The sequence below is a fragment of the Humulus lupulus genome, chromosome 3, assembly GCF_963169125.1.
Source record: "Humulus lupulus chromosome 3, drHumLupu1.1, whole genome shotgun sequence".
In the NCBI taxonomy this organism is placed as follows: domain Eukaryota; kingdom Viridiplantae; phylum Streptophyta; class Magnoliopsida; order Rosales; family Cannabaceae; genus Humulus; species Humulus lupulus.
In genome coordinates this window covers 80,270,121-80,285,820 of record NC_084795.1, presented here as the reverse complement: position 1 = coordinate 80,285,820, position 15,700 = coordinate 80,270,121, and the positions used below count along the sequence as shown (strand labels likewise).

The 15,700-nt window shown below is 36.7% G+C and overlaps 1 long non-coding RNA gene across 1 annotated transcript; it reads right to left on the bottom strand.

Annotated features, from left to right (window-relative positions):
• Positions 1-10,932: 10,932 nt before the first annotated feature.
• LOC133821214 (uncharacterized) lies at positions 10,933-15,114 on the bottom strand. The gene is made up of 4 exons (XR_009887383.1): positions 14,975-15,114; positions 14,793-14,853; positions 11,810-11,903; positions 10,933-11,175 (listed from the first exon to the last, which is right to left on the bottom strand). It is a non-coding gene; the product is annotated as an uncharacterized LOC133821214 (long non-coding RNA).
• Between the last annotated feature and the right edge of the window lie 586 nt (positions 15,115-15,700).

The window sequence follows — 15,700 nt, the reverse complement described above, 5'->3', positions numbered from 1 at the left end:
TCAAAGTAGCTAAACCTAGGACAAATAAACGTGAAAAGACTGATAACGATAACGTGACATATTTATTGCATTTGAGACTAGGTCACATTGGCTATGATAGAATTCAAAAACTTACAAAGGACGGGCCTTTGATGGAACTCACCTTTGGTGAATTACCTGTATTTGAATCTTGTTTAGAAGGAAAATTGATCAAGCGTCCATTCTCCGCCAAGGGTTATAGGGCCAAAGAACTACTTGGACTTGTTCATTCAGATGTTTGTGGACCTTTAAATGTACAAGCCAGGAATGGTTTTGAGTATTTTGTCACTTTCATTGACGATTACTCTAGATACTCATGTCTTTACCTAATGCATAGGAAATCAAAAATATTTTCAAAGTTTCAGGAATTCCTAGCTACGGCTAAGAACCAATTAGGTAAAACGTTAAAGAACTTGTGATCTGATAGCGGTGGAGAATATTTGGGTATGTAGTTCCAAGATCATTTAACTGAACTTGGGATTTTATCACAACTTACTGCCCTAGGTACTCCACAACAAAATGGTGCAGCGGAACACTAGAACTAAACTGTATTAGAAATGGTTAGATGCATGCTTAGTTACTTAACTTTGCCAACTTCATTCTGGGGACATGCAGTTGAAATTGTGAACGACATTATAAATGTTGTATCGTTCAAATCAATCAACAAAACACCTTTAGAACGCTGGAATGGTCGTGAACCTAGCTTATGTCATTTTAGAATCTAGGGGTGTCCCGCCCACGTCCTGAGGAAAAAGGAAGGAAAGCTAGAACCGCATACTGAAGTTTGCATGTTTGTTAGCTTTCCTGAAACACAAACTAAACGGCAATGTAAAGGCACTCAGGGTGGAATTTTCTAGTCATTCAGAAAAAAAAATGTTTACTACTACATATGCTACTTTTCTTGAAAATGACTATGTCCAAAACTTCAAACCGCACAACAAAGTAGTGTTTGAGGAGATGGTTGAAGAATTGACTCCAACTAATGTTCCATTGTCATCAACACAAGTTGATGATGAAATTTCTACTCTTCATGTCCAACTGACGCAAGTCGATTCAAACAAAGAAAGTACCACTGTTCCTGAGCAAACAGTCATGGAAACTCGCTGTAGTGGGAGGGCTTCTAGGAACCCATTTCGCTATGGTATTGATGGTGAAACCAATATGTTTGTTGGTGACACTAGTGACGATGATCCGTTGTCTTTCAAACAGGCAATGGATAGCCCTAAATAGGAACTATGGCTCGAAGCCATGAAACAGGAAATGGAGTCCATGTACTCAAATTTCTTCTGGAATCTTGTGGAAGCACCTAGTGACTTTAGGGCCATTTGGTGCAAGTGGATCTACAAAAAGAAATGAGGTGCTGATGGAAATATAGAAAATTATAAAGCTCGATTAGTGGCAAAGGGTTATACTCAAAGAGAAGGTGTGGACTATGAGGAAACTTTTATTCATGTATCCTTGCTCAAGTCCATTCGCATCCTCCTATCCATAACAGCTGCTCTCGACTATGAGATCTGGCAAATGGACATCAAGACAGCTTTTCTTAATGGGGAAGCTTGACGAAATCATTTATATGGATCAATTAGAAGGATATAAAGTATCTGGACAAAAGAAGGAAAAGTTTGTAAGTTGAATAAGTCAATTTATGGACTTAAGCAAGCTTCTCGTTCTTGGAACCTTAGGTGTGATGAAATAATCAAAACCTATGGCTTTGAATAAAATATTGATGACCCTTGTGTTTACCAACTGAAGGCAAATCAGATAGTGATATTCCTGGTTCTTTATGTAGATGATATCTTACACATTGGAAACAATGTTAAGAAAGATAAAGGATTTGACTAAAGCAAGTTATGTTCTAGGTATCTAGATCATTAGGGATAGAAAGAACAAACTCTTAGCTCTATCTCAAGAAGCCTACATTGATAAAGTGCTTGAACGTTCCTCAATGATAAATTCCAAGAAAGGACGTCTACTATAACGACCCAAAAATGCTAATAGGTTTCAGTACTTGGATTAGTGTGCCAGGAGGGCATAATTTGATATACGTGTGTGTTTAATTGGTTAAATGCGTGACTATGTGCATTGCATAAATAATATGATTATGAATGTTTATGAGTATTAGATAAGCATGTGGGCCCTTTACTGTTTATAAGGGCATATATGTAATTTTGGCTCGTTAAGGGCATAAATATGATTATATGTGATAAATGGTTGAGACCACATTATTATGTGGAAATGTTTGCAGTATATGGTTCGAGGCGATCCTAGTGAGCGGATAAGAAGAATAGTCACATCAGGGTTTAATACCCGGCTTGAGGGAGCCTAGGGGTATTTTGGAAATTGAGAGAATATTTTGGGATTTATTGAATAATGAATAAGTATTTGGTAATTATTTGGACACGACGGGATTAATTGGAAGTTGGTAGGATGACTTGAGGAGTTAGCGAGAATTGGGGAAATGACTGTTTTACCCCTAGAACAATTAAAGGATTGGGTTGTCTTGATGGGTATTTTAGTCTTTTGATTAGGATATTTGATCAGCTGGGTTAGGAAACCATAAGAAATATCTAAGGAACCTCACAGAATACCCCCTCTTCCTCTCACTCACGTACCTTCACTCTCTCTTCTTGTGTTTTGAAGCTAAGAAACAAAAACTGAAGGAGAACTCAAGGTTTAAGCTGGATTTGGGCTGGTTCAAGCAGGGGAAAATCAAAGCTAAGGTCAGACAAAGGTTTCTGAGGAGTTTAGACTTTCAATTCAGGTAAAAATCTAAGCTTTGATTAATAAATTCAGTTAGAATAATATTGAGACTTAAAGCTTGCATGAACATGGTTGTTAGGTCTGATTTTGGGTGTTAGAGGGGAGTAGGGAATTGTTTATGGACTGAATATGATGTTTAGGATATAAGGATAGGAATTCAGGGCTTGAATCTGGGCTTGGCTGAAGGTGTAGGTTGGATTTTAAGGTCAAGGCTCGAGGGAAATGTTGAGAAAAAGAGGGAATTTCTTGGTTTGGGGCCTCGGGCCACGGTCCTGTTCTTCAGGCATCCCAGCCCGCGTGCTTAAAGAAGCTGGATGCCTCTGGTTCTTCTAGCGCAGCACGATCCCGAAGGGTGCAAGTCGCGGCCCGTGCCCTCCAGCAGGGAGGGCTGGGCCTCTGTCTAAGGGGGGGGGGGGGGGGGTGGCCCTTACGGGAAAATCATGGCCCTAAATAAGAATTAATGGGCAGCCAAGGTTTTAGGCTTGGGGAGGCTCGGGGATTCAAACCTAAGCGCTCGGGAAAAATTCTACTACTCAGTTTAGAATTCGAGGTCCCAGAGGCTAGTTTTTGTTTCCTAAACATTTATTTAGATTTAAGATAGATAATTATCCATTGTTATTTTTGACTAAGATTACCATTAGGGCTCAAGACTGAGGATCGTGCTCGGGACCATTCTAAATTTATTGCTTGGGAATTGAGGTAAGAAAAATGCACCCATGTGGTTGTGAATATGACTGAGGTTCCCAGTAATTGAATATATGTACTGTGTAATTGTATGGTTGTTATGCATTATATGAATGTACGACCTAAGGGTGCCGGGGCTGATGATAAGCATACTGAGCACAGGTCAGCCTAAGCGAGCCGAGGACAGCTAGATAAATAGGGCTCTGCCTAAGGGCGCTGACCTTGAACATTTGTATTGAAAGTTGAAATCTATGCCTGAAAATACATGTTTACCATTGTTTAGCTTAATGCTTGTACTCTGATAAGTTATTTAATTAATTGGATTAAGGTTGATTGGATGCTACTACTGCTATATATGTTTGCTGTTTATGGTTTTCTTGTTGGGCCTTGGCTCACGGGTGCTACGTGGTCCAGGTAAAGGCAAAGGGAAACTGGACCAACCATGAGTTGGAGAGCTCTGGGGGCAAAGTGTACATCGTCAGCTGCTCGACTGCCACGGTCAAGGGAAAGTTACAAGAATAAAGCTCTAAATTTGTATTTTTCCATTAGACTGGTTATTGTTGTATCAGCTTTTGGGAGTTGTATTTACCACTTATACCATGTTTTTGGGATCCCATGTACCAAAAATTTGTTTTAATGAAAAGTAAGCGTTTATGATCAAAATCATTTAACCCTAACCTGTTAGTTGACTTTATAATCACATTTATGTTCAAACGACTTAATTAGCAAGTCTTGCACTATTTTAAAATACACAATGTAACAGTCTTGGTTACCCAAGGCATTACAACTTGGTATCAGAGTGGTCTAGGTTTAAGGGTTCCTAAAGACTGGCTGGGCATGTACACTCGCTGCTAAAGATAAGCTAGACTCAGGGTTTGGCAACTATATATTTGATTACATGCTTAAATGTTTAAATGAAATATAAATGCGCTGCTGCATGATTAATATGGAGCATGAGACATTGATAGGGTCTGGCCCTTGACTGCTGTGTGATCATGATAAGGCATGCTTATTAGCATTGCTACTGTATGTGAATAAATGTTTAAATGCTTGTTTGCATTTTGATTGCATATTGTTTGTTGAATTGTGATGTTTGATCAAGGAAAGAGTGTTAACCTATCATCATTGCCTGATTGCCGAGTCATTGATTACAGATAAACTTAGATAGTTATGTGTCCAAGGTGATCAATATGACTAGCCAGCATAAGGGTCGAGGCTAGAGATGATGAGTAGGGCTAGAACCTTCCGCCAGTCCTTGAGAACTAGCAGGAGATACTTGCTGATATGCAAGCCAGGTCACAAAGTTAGGAAGAGCAGATTCACCTTTTGAGACAAATGACTCCATCAAGGAGTGCTGCACCTATTGTGCCACTTGTTGTGGCACCAGCTGTATAGCCACCTGAGGTTGGGAACAGGTGGGAGCCACTTTATGAACGATTCAGGAGACAACATCCTCCAACCTTTGAGGGAGGACCGGATCCATTGAAGGTTGAACAGTGGATGAGTATGATCACATCCAGATTGGATTTTATGAGGGTGGAAGGTAATAACAGGGTGGCTTGTGCCACATATATTCTCAGAGAGGATGCCCGTATTTGGTGGGAGGTGGCATCACAGACTCGGGATGGGTTGAGAGATCTATTCAATCAGAAGTATTACAATGTTGCCATCAACGCAGCAAAAGTGAATGAGTTCATGGGGTAGAGTAGCATGACAGTTACTGAGTATGCCTTGAAGTTTGATAGGCTAGCAATATTTGCACCGAAAGTGCCTACAAATGAGGCCAGTTAGAACACATTCATTCGAGGGCTTAATGCTACGATAGCCCGAGATGTGAGGATCACATCAGCACCTGGGCAGACAACTTATGCCTAGGCTATTGAGAAGACCCTTATTGCTGAGGAGGCGGAGAATAAGATATGGAGGGAGAACCCTGCGAGACGGGATGTTCACAGGGCAGTGCCTCCATATAGAGGGGTTGGTAGAGGCGGAGGCCCCAGTGATCTGAAGAGGAAGAACCCTGACACCTCGACCACTATTGGTCCTGATAAGAGGGGTCGGGGTGTTCAGGGTGGCCGCCATGGAGGCAGTGAGACATGGATAAGTTATCAAGAGTGTATAAGATGCAGGAAGCGCCATTTGGGTGAATGTCGGGCAAAGGCTTGTTACTTGTGCGTGGTGGTTGGACAACTCAAGAAGGATTGCCCAACATCGAAGAAAGAAGAACCAGGGAAGGTGGACAGCTTGACTCCAACTCGAGTGTTCACCTTGACGCAGGCAGAGGCCGACACTAGTCCCTCGGTAATGACAGGTCACTTTTCTAGCACTGGCTCTTTATATACTATATTGATTGACTTTATTGCTACACATTCGTTTGTTTCTAGTAAGGTAATTAATAGATTGTGTAGACCTAGTGAGTATTATACTGCGGGGTTTGGGACTATACTACCTACAAGGGCGCTGGTATTTTCTAGGAGATGGATTAGAGCACTGCCAGGAATGGTGGATAGTAGGAAACTATCAGTAGATTTGATTAAGTTGGGCATGAATGGTATTGATATGATTTTAGGGATGAATTTGTTGGTCAGATATAGGGCTACTATAAATTGCAGGAAGAAGATGGTGACTTTTGAGCCTGAGGGTGAGGACCCCTTTGTTTTCGTGGGTGTTGTGTATGGACCTCGCATACCCATGATATCAGCATTGAGAGCTAGGGACCTATTACAAGGAGTTTGTATAGGTTTTCTAGCTAGTGTGGTGGATACCACTAGTGTTTCGCCAGTGGGGCCGGGAGAAACTAGATTGGTATGTGAGTTCCTGGACGTGTTTCTCGAAGATTTACCAGGAATGCCGCCGCACTGGGAGATTCAGTTCGTCATCGAGTTAGTGCCAGGTACAGAACTAGTGTCGAGGGAACCATATAGAATGGCTTTGACCGAGTTGAAGGAGTTGATGATACATTTGCAGGAGTTTCTAGACTTGGGGTTTATTAGACCTAACTTCTCGCCATGGGGTTCTCTTGTTTTGTTTGTGAAGAAGAAGGATGGAAGTCTGAGAATGTGTATAGACTATAGGGAGTTGAACAAGTTGACCATCAAGAACAACTATCCATTACCAAGGATCGATGACCTGTTCGACTAGCTGCAGGGAAAGACGATATTCAAAAAGATTGATCTTCGATCTGGTTATCACCAGCTGCCGATCAAGGATGAGGATATTTCGAAGACGACCTTCCAAACAAGGTATGGGCATTATGAGTTATTGGTCATGTCATTTGGTTTGACCAATGCCCCAACAACATTTATGGATCTGATGAGCAGGGTGTTCAAGGACTTCTTAGATTAGTTTGTTATTGTCTTCATTGACGATATCTTGGTTTACTCCAGTTCAGAGACAGAGCATGAACAACATCTCCAACAAATAACAAGTGCGAAGTTTAAGAAGTACAAAAGAAGTGTGAGTATTGGCTACCAGAAGTGACATTTCTTGGACATATTGTTGGTGGAGATGGGATTAAGGTTGATCCAGCTAAGGTAAAGGCAGTTAGGGATTGTCGAGGCCAAGGAATGCCTTAGAGGTTAGGAGCTTCCTTGGGTTAGCTAGATATTATATATTGTTCGTGGAAGGGTTTTCGAAAATTTCTGCATAGATGAAAAAAATTTCACAGAAGAATCTAAAGTTCATCTGGTCAAACAAGTGTGAGAATAGCTTCCAGGAACTAAAGCGACGACTGATTACTGCTCCTGTGTTGAGTCTTCTTTCAGAAGGAGAAAAGTTTGTGGGATACTGTGATGCATCGAGGTTGGGGTTAGGATGCATGTTGATGTAGAATGGGAAAGTTATTGCTTATGCGTCACGACAGCTGAAGGAGTATGAGCAGCAGTATCCTACCCATGATCTGGAGTTGGTGGCGGTGGTGTTCGCACTGAAAGTTTGGCGACATTACTTGTATGGTGAGAAGTGCGAGATATACACCGATCATAAGAGCTTTAAGTATTTCTTCACCTAGAAGAACTTGAACATGAGACAAGACATTGGCTAGAATTGGTGAAGGACTATGATTGTGATATCCTTTACCACCCAGGGAAAGCCAATGTAATGGCAGATGTGTTGAGCCGGAGGGGCCTGGGACAGTTATTTAGCTCTAAACAGATATCAAAAGAGTTGGCAGAGGAGATGGCTAGAGCGAGGATAAAGCTGGTTGTGGGTCGGTTGGCCAATATTACTTTACATTTGACCTTTCTAGAGAGGATAAGAAAGGGTTAGATGGATGATACACAGTTGTAGGAGGTTAGAGGGAATGTCCTAGCTAGAGTGGCTAAGGATTATTCCATTTCAGAGACTGGTTTACTACGGTACAAGGATTAAATTTTAGGTGACGATGGATATGGGTATTAGGCGAGAGATACTTGATGAATCCCATATTATACCATACTCACTTCATCCAGGCACCACGAAGATGTATCAGGAGCAACAGACTTTATATTGGTGGCCCGAGATGAAGAAGGACGTAGTTGAGTATGTGGCCAAGTGTTTAACCTGTCAGCAAGTGTTTAACAGGACTGAGGTTCCCAGTAATTGAATATATGTACTGTGTGATTGTATGGTTGTTATGCATTATATGAATGTACAACCTAAGGGTGTTGGGGCTGATGATAAGCGTATTGAACGCAGCTCGTCCTAAGCGAGCTAGGGTCAACTAGATAAACACAGGGCTCGACCTAAGGGCACCAACCTTTAACATTGGTATTGCTAATTGAAATGTATGCTTGAAAATACATGTTTACCATTGTTTAGCTTAATGCATTATATGTATGCTTAATACATGTTTACCATTTTGCTACTACTGCTATATGTGTTTTCTTTTTATGGTTTTCTTGCTGGGCATTGGCTCACAGGTGCTACATGGTGCGGGTAAAGGCAAAGGGAAACTGTACCAACCATGAGTTGGAGAGCTATGGAGGCGGAGTGTACGTCATCATCTGCTCGAATACCATGGTCAAGGGAATGTTGCAGGAATAGAGCTCTAAATTTGTACTTTTCCATTAGATTGGCTTTTGTTATCAGCTTTTGGGAGTTGTATTTACCACTTATACCCTGTTTTTGGGATCCATGTAACAAAATTTTGTTTTAATGAAAATTAACCATTTATGATAAAATCTTTTAACCCTTACCTATTAGTTGACTTTAAAATCACATTTATGTTCAAACGACTTGATTAGCAAGTCCTACACTATTTTAAAATACACAGTGTAACGGTCTTGGTTCCCCAAGGTGTTACATCTATCGTTCTGCCATGGAATTAATCTTTCAAAGATGCAGTCTCCCCAGACTCCTGAGGAGGAAGATGCAATGAGAAATGTTCCTTACACATTTGCATATGGAAGTCTGATGTATGCTATGTTGTGTACTAGACCAGATATCTGCTATGCAGTGGGAGTAGTGAGTAGGTATCAGTTAAACCCAAGATCGGAACATTGGATTACAGTTAAGTATATTCTGAAGTATTTAAGGTGGACTAGGGATTTTATGTTAGTCTACAAGGGTGGTGTTCTAAACCTTATAGGATACACTGATTTAGATTTTCAGACTGATGTCGATGACAGGAAGTCTACTTCTGGAATGGTGTATACTTTTAGGGGTGGAGCTGTGATATGGAGAAGCGTAATGCAATCTACGATCTTGGATTTCACCATGAAGGCTGAGTACATTGCTGCGTCTGAAGTAGCTAAGGAAATATTTTGGCTAAAGAAATTCTATTCAGATCTTGGTGTCATTCCAGATATGGATAAACATCTTATGTTGTTTTGTGACAATATAGGAGTGATTGCCAACTCGAAAGAACCTCGTAGTCATACGAGGAGTAAGCATATACAAAGGAAGTATCACATAATTCGAGAATATGTGGCCAAGGGATATGTAAAGGTTATGAAGATTGCGTCTAAACACAATCTAACGAATCTGTTTAAAAAGACACGACCAGAAGCTACATTTGATAGGCATATCAAGAAAATGAGATTAGTACAATTAAGGCATTAGTTTTAATTAGTACAAGTGGGAGTTTATTGGGATTTTATGCCCTAATTAAAACCCAATTTCTTTGTAATGTCATTTGTTATCAATAAAAGAATAGAAATCAATTTTTGAATTGATCAATCACTTTGTTCACAAGTTTTATTTTCATGATTATTTGTTTAATATAAACTTCTATAAAATCCCGAGCATATAGTTAATCGTATTTACAGTGGAATATAAATGTGAACATATGTTCAAACATAAGTTATTCCTCAGATTAGTTAGTGCACAGGATTTACACTGACTTGCCAATCTACGATATGATCTACTTACACAATGTAGTGTTATGTTCTTTCCAGAACATTAGCAAAGTAGATAAGATCAAATGTATTTGTTACATCGGACTGGACCGATATTGACAGCAGATAGAATAAGTAAACTTACTGTTATTATCTATTCAAGTCATATCATATAGTTGACCATAGGTCAATTCATTCTCAATTCTGAGTGCTTAGTATTCTAACTGATTGTATTATTTGAGTTCTTTGACTAGTTTGTTACCAGCTTACCCTACGGACTAGCCCATACTTACATCTTGGGAACTCGGTAATATAATTGAGTGGGAGTGTTAATCATAGATATGAACATCTATAACTTCTGATGAAGAAGTAAAACGATGATTTTCCTTTAGTTTGGTTCAAGGTGCTAAATGATAGAGATTTCATTTCAGTAATTAATATTAGTTTACTGAAATATCATTTACAAGGAGCTAAGTGTTTTAAGGATAAAATGCAATGAGGGGTAAAACAGTATTTTTAGTCTCATCTCATTTTAGACCGTCTATAGAGGATTGGGTGACAATTATGGTTGTAACAATAATAATTAATAACGTATCTATATTGTTTATAGAGCGTTCTATGAATTCAACAGTGCAATTCTCAGTATTTAGTGGAGTCACGAGGAATTACTAAGTTAGTAAATTTATTTGTTAAATTTATGATAACTTATTGGAGCTTGATTTCATAGGCCCATGGTCCCCACTGTAATCATCTAGACAGTCTCAATTAATTTATTTAATTATCAATTAGAATTATCAAAGTTGACCAGGTCAATTTTGGATAGTTTCACAGAGTTATACAATTTAGAGAAGAAAAAAGATTTTAGGGCAGATTTATTAATTAAGACAAATTGGTGTCTAAATTAATAAATAAGTTTAAATCAATGTTCAAATTATAAATAATTAATTTGATAAATGATTTAAATAATTATTTAGTTAGTCAATCAATATAATAGAATACGGGCCTTGATTTTAAGTCCAATGAGCTTATAATTAAATGAGAAATTTCACGGGCCTAAAGCCCATGAGAATTTCAACCTAATGGCTGTTATTATCTATATTTTTATTGATTTTTAATTAAATAAATGAACTAATAGCCTATAAAAGGGAATGCTAAGTGAGAGTTGAAATCAGACGATCTGACAGATGAAAAGTAGATCAGAAGTATTATTCTTGATGCTCAAGGTTTTAGATTCTCTCTACAGCAAAAGTCATTTTCTAGGCCTCTAAATTTTCGTCCCTTCTTCTCTTTGTATCTATCTCATGTGTTGAGAATTTCCCACTCCAGTCTAGGTGATTCTAAGGATACTTTGGAAGGTTGTGAAGAAATTTGAAGATCTGTTCAGTTTCTTGGTGATACCCTGCGACAGAAAGGATTCATGGGTTAGAGAAACTGAAGGAAGGACTAATACATTCCGATACGCATAATGTAAGTGTTCTTATCATTATCTCTGTTTAAGTTCTATTATAGAAACATGTTCTATGTTGTCTTATATTAATTTGTTCAATAGAAGATTTACAAGAAAATAAAAAAGATTTTGTATAAGTTTTTTCCTAACAATAATGGCCAGAATGATATTGATAAATGGCTGGAATGACACTGGTAACCGACAATATGATTTTGTTGTGTTATGGTATGATATGTTATAATATGTTATACTATGCTATGACGATATTATTATATGTTATGACCTATGGTGTGATAGTTAAGCTAGTATATGTATTATGATTGAGCTTTGGGTTGTGACCTACATAACTCCTTATAACCACCCAGTAAAAATGACAAACATAGTTGTGGAAAATATACATCATTTGTGTAAAACATCTTATTTCTGTTTAATTGAAAGACCAAACAATCCGTACAATTTTTTTTAAATACTTAGTTTAGATATATGCACATGCTTAAAATAAGATTACGACATTTGAAACTTTAATACTACTTAAACATAAACGACATAAATATTTTACACAACTTAAAACTTGACAAAAGCTTACCGACTTCCATATTTGAGCCACATGTAATTCCACTGACAGAATCCGGCGCTCACTAATCCATCTTGTTGTTTTGCTTACCTACAACCTGAAACAACTAGGTAAGTGAAACACTTAGTAAGAACAACTTAGCATATATAGCATAAAGAAGACAAAATGGAATCCCTAACAGTGATCATACAAACATTAAACCATATATAGGGTTTTGGAAAGACTGAACCCTAACATACAATTTAATAACATGTGTACATCCTAGTAAACTTATGGTCATGCCCAATAACCAGATTCCGTAACAAAAGTAAACCTGCACGCAGAAAATCGCAGAGCAAGTGCATATATAAATATGATCTTTACTCATAACCTACTTTGTCATACTTAACATGCATATCATACATATCATACTTGTCATCTTATCATACTTAACATGCATATCATACATATCGTACTTTTCATCTTATCATACTTAACTTACATATCATACATATCGTACTTATCATCTTATCATACTTAACATGCATATCATACATATCATACTTATCATCTTATCATACTTAACTTACATATCATACATATCATACTTATCATCTTGTCATACTTGACTTACTTAACTTACTCAGCATAAACACCGGTGTATACTTAAAAATACACCGATTACTATGACTCCTAAGAGATTTCAACATACTCTCATAATCTTAATGACTTGATTCTGGAATCATCTTACATATGAGTCACAGAGTTTATATCGCGGGTGTTAAATCAGACGTCTTACTTACATGTCACGGAGTTTAACCGGACTCTTATGTCACGGGTGTTAGACCGGACATCTTACTTATAATGGTGGCCAACCGAGCTTACTTACAAAGTCACCCGAGGCGTCAGATGCTTGCCTACTTATTTATCGGGAGCTACATAGTTCTTACTTACTTAGTAACGGTTGCTGGCCGGATGCCATAATCATAACTGTTTACCTTGGGTATGACTATGTGAACCTCCTTAGAACAACGGTCTTAAGTAACCTTCTACAACTAGTTTTCAACTGTGTACTTAAGTCTTAAATTAAAAATAGTCATGTCATGTTGTAGCTAAACATTCATTAGTTGTCTTACAAGTAGCATTCCTGAGTCTAGAAATGAGATTTCCCGTGCAAATAACACTGCAATGGAATTCATACAGTGACTCGAATTTATTATGACATTTTTTTTAATTATGTTTATGTCATTAAGTTGAGCGATTAGGGGGGGGGGGGGGGGGGGGACTTAACTTAACTAATTTTCAATACTTAAAAAAAACATTTGTTCTTAAAATTTAAAGCTTAGAATAAACCCTTGAAATTTATAGCCTTATCATATTATTCAGAAAAATATGCATACAAATAATGATGTTGGAAATTTGGAAATAAATTCTCAATTGCATAAAGAGACCACATTTTTAAACCTAAAGAAAAATTCCATTTTCGCTTTCTTATTTTCCTTATTAAACGCTATCTCCCAATTTATTAAAATTGTAAAGGAAAACGTTCTGAAATAAGAATTACCAAGTTCGAAAAATAGGTTTTTATTTTACCAATATTTTAATTAAAAAAGTTAATTTTCAGTAAACTAAGAAACTCATAAGTTTTATTATCTCAAAAGATTTTATTTTCTCAAATAACCAAATAACAAATTTTAGTCGTAAGTGATAATTATTTTTGTGAAAAAAAATAATGTCATAACTTACACAAGAATACTATCTTAAGAATTTTCAATATAAACCTCATTATATTTTAAGCCACTTAAATCTTAACCCTTAATTCATAGAAATTTATCTTCTATTTACGTTAATAAAAAAACATGATTTGACTAATTAATTATGACTTAAAGTTTAAAAACCAAATATGTCCAAAACATAACTTGATTTGACAACCATTTTAGAAAAATCAAAACTCATAATGTATGGGGTATTTCTTAGTCAACCATTGAAAGAATTTTAATTAATATAAAAAGAGTCTAAATAAATAAAACCAGCTAAAAATGTTGATTTTAAACTTACCAAAACATTTTTCAAACATGCACTCTTCATGCTGTCAGCTTTTCACTCCAACTTGTACATAAATCACCAAAAGCTTATAACTTGACTTATAAATAACATTTTTTGAGTGTTTCAAAATGCTAAAATCAATTAATCTTCCTAAATAATGAATTTTTAAAAGTTCCATTTGAAAATTTGATCAATAACCTAGTGTTTGGCCCGTTAGAAGCCATTATAACACCATCTTGGCAACAAACAGTTTTGAGTATCTAAGTTGGAAAATTCATCACTCCCTAAATATACTGAATTTTTTAAAAATGTTTCACAGATTTAATAGTAAATATACCAAAAATATTCAGTTAAAATTTCAGCCACAAATAATTAGTTTAACCCATTCAAATTGTTGCTCAAAGTCTCAGTATTGAAACTGCCAGTCAACATTTCAGATTGCACATGCAATCCAAAAATGCTTATAACATGAGTTATAGAAAACATTTTTAAGTGGTTAAAGATGCTAAAATCATGTACTCTTCCTAAACAATGCATTAGTTAAAACTCCATTTAAACTAGGTCATTTAGGCACTGTAAAACTCATTAGAAGCTATTATAACATTTTTGGCAGCAAGCTATTTTCAACAAATCCTATGGAAACTTTGGATTTCCACTACCAAACAACCATAACTTACATGTATGCAAACCAAACAACCATAGCAAAAATAATACCCATAAACTCGTTTTAACACAAAACATGACCCATAAACTCAGATTGTAGGATCACGAAAAAGATTTAAGGTAAAGAATCAAGATTTTACATTAGTATTCAAGCTTTGAGTTTGGCTTTTAGGGTTTGGATATAAGCTTCCCAAATGCTTTCCAACTTCTATCATCTCCCCAATACCTTGTTAAGATCATATTTTATTCAATAAAAAGAAATAAAAGAGAAGAAACATTAAAATTTCATAACCCTACAAAAACTTACCTTGTTAATTTCAAAGTTCCAAATATGCCATAGAAGCTCTTGGATCATGCATGCAACACTCCTAGATTCCATATCATAGATGAAAGAGTGTTTTTAAGAGTGGAAACTCATAAAAAAATAGGGAAAAGGAGAGCCCTAGGTTAAACATAAGGGAGAAGAAAAGAAAATTTCATGAACCTTACCTTTTTTGTGACTTGTTTCTTCAAGATAAGCCTAGGAGCTTCAATGGAGGCTTTTCCTTTCCTTAGAGAGAGAGGGAGCACGAAATTCTGAGAGGAAATAGAGAGAAAAATGGTCTGAATTTTGTAACTGGAATGAAGGAGAGAGAGAGAGAGAGAGAGAGAGAGAGAGAGAGAGAGAGAGATAGAGAGAGAAGAAGAAGAAGAAGAGAAATGAGTAGAAGAGAGGCTTTTGAGTTCTCAAGTTTGACTTGGGAGATAAAAAAATGTGTGTAATGATTACACAATTAAATAAATAAAAGAAATAATACAATAAAATCTTCAATTCCCTTGTGGCCATCCCCTATAGAAAGACAAAAATGCCCTCCCATTTTTTTTTCTCTCCAAGCCAAGCTTTTAAATAAAGCTACTTATTCACCAAGGCTAGAATGGTACATTTGTAAAAAATTATTTCCTATAGTTTTCAACTAAGGACCTTAGGATTTTTAATTTAATTGAATGTCATACCAAAAATATTTGATGACATTAGTATTACTAAATACATATTACATAATTTTTCTTATGTAATTTTCTTTGGTCTTAATTCCACCTTAAGTAGGATTAGGTTTTTTCCCATAGCTTGCTCATATTGAATATTCCAAGAAAATTCATTAAAATTATTTATTTTCCCTTATTTATAATTATTTTATGCTCAACTTAATTTTTCTTTCGTCATAAATATTGGAGAAT